We start from the raw sequence: 6,000 nt of genomic DNA on the forward strand, positions 1-6,000 counted from the left end.
GTGAAACAGATTTTTCACAGCACCACGGACGAAAAACCTGTATACACGCAAAAAGTTCCTGGACTGACAGCAATCCACTGACTCAGAAATATCTTTAGTTAAAAAGGCTATTTTTGTTTATTAACAGGTTTGAACTTAAACAGCCTGGCTTCATAAATTTATCAAATTAGCAGTCTAACCTTGAAAACGACGAAAGCTGGTAACCTGGAAGTTGTGATCTATAACAGGAATTAGACTGTGTGAAGAGGCGTGCAGCAGTTATTAAGTATACTATAAATATATTGAGTACCCTGAATAAACTAAAACAAGATGTCATGTAGAGGTTAGCTTTTTTAACATTTAAGACAATGGGTTACTTTGTTAAATGTCAGTGTTAAAGACGTAAGCACCCCGCTCCCTCATGAGTGATCTGAGAGTCCCCAGCACAGTTTCAATGGTGGTTGAATGATGCGGTTGTGGGCCTGCCAGTGTTAATTGTGTCTGTGGAATAATTTTGTGAAATTGGACACCCTAATCTCACAAGCCTTCCCGTTCCCTTGGCCTGTAGACACCTATGTGGGTCGGCATGAAGAGAATAAAAGGATTGTTTCTCAGATGAAATATCTGCCTTCATCGATTCAGAGGGTTAGGGTCTCCAATGGAGTCATATACTGGTCTTCTGGGCAAGATCTGGGCTGGACATGCTGTAGCCCACCCATGTGCATTGTGGAACTTGTAGAACCGCACTTTAATACTTGCAGGACGGCACTTTATTAATACCTGCTTTTTTCTACAACAATTGACGTTTGATTTAGCTTAGTGGGCTGGCTCCATGCATGCATCCAGACTCTCAGTACAGCTCTGCACCAATAAACATCTTCTGTCAGTGCAGACCTGATAGCATCACTAGCGCATTAGTGCACTTTAAATACCATCACCTAAAAAGCATGCTCTCTTGTCACCTACTAATGCTAATCTGTATTATAGCTGTGTCTCACACTCTGTCCCCTAACATTTCATATTTTCCCTGCACCCTTCAGGGCATTGCAAATGGTATGTGAGGTTAATAAGCAAAAGAGCACAGGACACAACAAGCACTCCATCAATACACGCAAGGGATTCGCAGATATGAAGTTGAGCTATGAAATATCTGGCACACTTGACCGTTTCAACAGAAGGGCTTTTCGAAAGAAAAGGCCCACAGCAAATACACTTCCGGAGAAACTGCTCATCGTGGGAGGCATTTACAAGGACAACTCAGGACCAATAGAGAAATTAAAAGGCATATTGAGCAATGCCTTCTTTAATGGGAATATTGTGAATAAGCTGCTAGTGCTCCACCTGTAGACATATGATGACACTGGCACCTGCAAAAGAAGGATATTTAGGATAACGTTCCAAAGCATTCCAGCTGCACTCTCATGGAAAGCCAAGGTTTCAACTAGGAGCAGGCATCACCAAAGTTGTCCAGCGTGATGCTGATACCTCGCCTTCCCCGCCTCTCCATGTCAGCTATGCCTCCACCCGCTCCCCATCTCTAGAATTGCTGTTTGCCATTGCACCCTGGACCTTATTTATCATCCATTCATTTGCTCACCATATTGTGAAATTCCTCATTAACCCAGGCTCATAAAATATTGTTCTTGGTCTTTTTCGTGTTCCGGAAATGGGAGCCACACCTGTGCACATTTCTGAAAACTTCCCTTCACCACAGCAATTATCCTTTCCATTGACAAAATTACCCAAATCTTCACCCGCCAATATGACGTGATTGGGCCCTCTTTTGATTTCCAGAACTGCGCTAAAGTTAATCTGGCCGCATTTAGCGAGTGTGTAAAGAAATCTGCACCAGCCACCTCATTGCGTAGGTTCCTTCAGCCACATATCCCAGAATCAATATCACCGGGTCCATAGGAAATTGAGTGCCCGTTATATCTTTGATATGCCACAGTATCGTTTTCCAAAAGATTTGCGACACATCCACCACATGTGACCCAGGTTACCCGTTTCTCCACATCCTCTACAACATAGTGGTGAGGTACAGGACATGATTCTGCTTATTCTTTGTGGGATGAGGTACCACCTATAGCATATTTTATACGTTGTTTCTTTGATAGTACTGCATTTAGACGCCTTTTGCTTCCCTTTCCCAGATACTCTCTATATTCACAACAAATTCCCCTTCCCACAGTTCCATATATGGCAGTCTGTCCCCAGGAGTGTCGCTATTCAAAAGTTTATATATCTTTGAGATTCGTCACTACTCAATACCATCCATCATAGATATCTAAATACCTCTGGGTGTCCTATTTCCAGCTCATTTTACCATCAAATTCGTGATCCAGTGTCGAACTTGGGCGTCCCTAAAACGGTCTTGTTTCCCCACACTTAATTTGGACTTACACTCCTCAAATGTTAGGGGCCTTCCTTCCCTATAGATATCCATTAGTCTTATAGTGAAGTTCCCTTCCCATTTATCCAAAAAGCCTCTACTCATCCCCGGTGTGAACTCTGGGTTATGACTAATTGGCGATAAGGGCCCCAACCCTGCCTTTGTTCCTCCCAACTTCAGCACTCTCTACCAGTATTTTAGAGAGCAATAAGTAGAGGCCAAGAGACGGGCACCAATGTGCCTCCCTAGCCCTTCAAAGAAGGGGAGTTTATTCAGTGGATTCGCAGTGGCTCCCTGCTCCACGTCTCTCCATCTTTGCGTTTCTTGCTCCAAGGTCCATTCTAATATGGGTGTAATTTGCACTGCTAGAAGATATCTCCTCATATCTGGAATATCTAACCCCCTAGTAACAGGGTCCTAGTCAGGATCGTTTTTGAAATTCTAGGTCGCTTCCTGTTCCATATGATTGTGAATATTTCTCCTTGTAATCTTTTAATCATTGCTGCTGGGATCCGTATTGGGAGGGCTTAGAACACGTAGAGGAGTCAAGGTAATAGGGTCATCTTTACCGCTGCATTTCTGGCAAACCATGACAGTTCGTGAAGATCCCGCCTCTTTAGATCCTCAATTATTGAGCTCCACAAATCTGTTATATTGGCTCTGTAAATGTCTTTGTGAGTTGCAGTTAAGTTTACTCCCAGGTATTCTACCTGTGACGAATCAACGTCTGGGGCATCAGTGGTCCAGGGATGAATATCGGTTTCTAAACCATCAATCAGCCCCACATCTCTAATACACCAGAAGGAATCCGAACAGAATGGAAACACAAGCAAATCATAAACCCCCTTGTCCAATTTTGGTAACATGGACAGAATGGCAGGCTTCTCTCCGAAAGGTTATTGGAAGTTGGTTAGTTGCAACATAGCAAGAATACAATTATTACCCAATGATAAAGGAACTGTCAAGCCAAGGTTGTATACACATATCTACTTTATTATTATCACAACAGACAGTTCTAGTAACACTATGAAATACAACCCACCATGTGATAGGAATGCAGAGGACAGACAGTTTCAATGAAGGAAAAGGGATGCACTCTGGATACTGACAAATAATCACAACAGTTGAAGGATACTTGGTTTCAGTACAAAGGGAGCAATGGTTCCTAAAATGTTGCTAGGTGCCTTCAGAGAAGGACCAGGGGGACAGAACCACAATGTGCCTTGTGCTGTCCAAGGAGTTCTTGCTGCTTGACAGGGTCGAGTCGGCTTCAGTGTGCTTAGCAGGCTTCTGGGACAGAGTTCAAGACAGGAGACAGCTGCGAGTACCAGGCAGCAAGACAGTGGGGCGAGCAAAGCTGGACGAACGGCAGCAGGCTGGCCTACACGGCGCGTCAGGGTCAGGAATCGTTGTCTCAGTGCTGGTCGGTGGTTCTGAAGCACTGGACGAGACGTCTCCGGTGTCTTTAAGCGACTGCAGCTTAACAACAGTGAGTGTTGCAGTCAATTGCAGCTCGAAGGACCCAACTGGTTTGAAAATGTCTTTTAAGGCAGACATCGGTAGATGCTCGTCGATACACTTCTCCTTTCTTCTTCATTGGCTCATGTCATCCTTTAAGGCGGATGGCCCAAAGCTGAGCAGTGTGTTGCAGGCAGCTGCCTTGTCCTTGGTTTCGGGTTCAGAGACTCTGGCACTTCCCACCTATGAAGCTTGCTGCAGAGCTTATCAGAGCATGCTGTGTGCTGGCTGGGTACTGGTTCTGGAGCTGCTGGAGGGTTCTCTGGATTCAGTATCTCCCTCTGCTCCCTGGGTGATATTTAGGGGATGGATCCTGCTTCCCTGTTGGAGGTCCTGGCCTTCCTTCAATGGCAGAAGATGTAAGGCAGACTGTACCTTCAGCCAGGGTCCAATGATGAGCTCTACCTTCTGCTTCTGGTGAAGCCTTCAGATGATGTGCCAAAAGAGGTTCTCAGCCCTCTTTTAAAGCCAAATGGGCCACCGGCATTGGTGTAGGGTAAGCATACCTTAATGAAACAATTCTGGTTACCCACCAACAATCTCCTGTATGCTTGAGGTCATAACCAGAGTGCTTTGCGACATAAAAGGTAAAGGGGTGAAAACATGTAATTCTAAGTCCCACCCATACTACTGTTTGTTGTGGATCAAAGGGTCTCTCTGGTTAATGGAGCTCTCTGTGGTTCTTGATTAAAGCAGCAGGTCTCCCTTGAAGCTGCAGCCAGACCAGTCTTTCTGGCTCCTGCAAACCACATACTCGTACCGCATGAATGGAGGCTCCTTGCAGGGTGCATTACTGTAACCACACAGTCCCAGGCATGACAGTTCACTGTCAATCGTTACTGAGAGGCGGGAACTGGCTTCAGGTTGACAGATGCATATGAAATGTTGTTGGGGTTTCCTGTCTCCTTTGTTAGCCTCTGCAGCCACGCCCCATGTGGGCCTGTTTGAATAACGCTGTGAATGGCATGCAAATCGCTGCCACCAGCTGCACTGTCCAACAACAAGACACGACGGATCATGGAGCCTTTGTTGGTTAATTAGGCTGGCTATTGCAGGGGCAAGGTTTGGCCCTCCCCTTCTGGAGATGCATTGTCTTCTCCTTCTGCCATATCCCTACTAAATGTGACAGGTGGACTGCACCTCTAGGCTGTGTGCACCCAGAGTACACAGGTCTATGTGTATGTCTTGCAGTGAGCTAGGAAAATGTGTGCGGATTAGCCCTCCACATTTTCCAGGGGTTGATTTACCATCATTCCATTTTATTTAAAATTTCAACAAAGCCCAGGCGAGTGCCCACCCACTGTGCGGATGGTCGAATTCGTCACATACCCCCAAGCCCCAACACGTGAACCACCACCCTACTGAGGGTCTGGTTCATCATCAAGGCGAAAGTACCACCTGAGGCATCTGCATTTCCATGCTGGGAGCCTGACTTGTGCTGGATGCCCATATCTAATCCCTGAAGGGATATGGCCCAACGCAAATGCTTAGGGTTCACCCCTTGCATGGCCATTAACCATCAAAGAGGCCGGTGGTCAGTTTGGATAGTAAAGTCTGACCAAGTGATATAGGGTTTCAGCGTCTTTACTAACCACACAACAGCATAAGCCCCTTTTTCAACGACAGCTCAGTTCCTTTCTCTTTTTGTCAATCGCCTGCTAATGTAGGCAACAGGTTGCTCTCCTCCTTGAGAGTGCAGCTGCGCTAACACTGCTCCAATCCCAAAATCACAGGCGTGAATGATAATGAACTCCTAACCATAGTCTGGCACTTTCAGATCTGGAGCCCTGCACAATCCATCCTTTAAATCCTGAAAGGAAGTTTGACAGGCGGGGGTCCAGTTACCTTCTTTGGCATTTTCTTGTAAATTACTTCATTCAGGGGCATGGCAATGGTCCCATACCCCTTGATGAATAACCGGTAGTAACCGGTGAGACCTAGAAAGGCTCTCACCTGTGTCTGTGTGCTGGGGAGGTCCCAATACTTCGCAGCCTGTACCTTTTCTTTGAGAAGTTGTTTCTTACCTCCACCGATCAGGTGGCCTAGGTAAATCCCTGTACTCTCCGCTATCTGGCACTTTATGGCCTTGATAGTCAGACCTGCGTTCTGCA

This window comes from Ambystoma mexicanum, chromosome 12 (genome assembly GCF_040938575.1).
Source record: "Ambystoma mexicanum isolate Mex_15411 chromosome 12, UKY_AmexF1_1, whole genome shotgun sequence".
NCBI classification, from domain to species: domain Eukaryota; kingdom Metazoa; phylum Chordata; class Amphibia; order Caudata; family Ambystomatidae; genus Ambystoma; species Ambystoma mexicanum.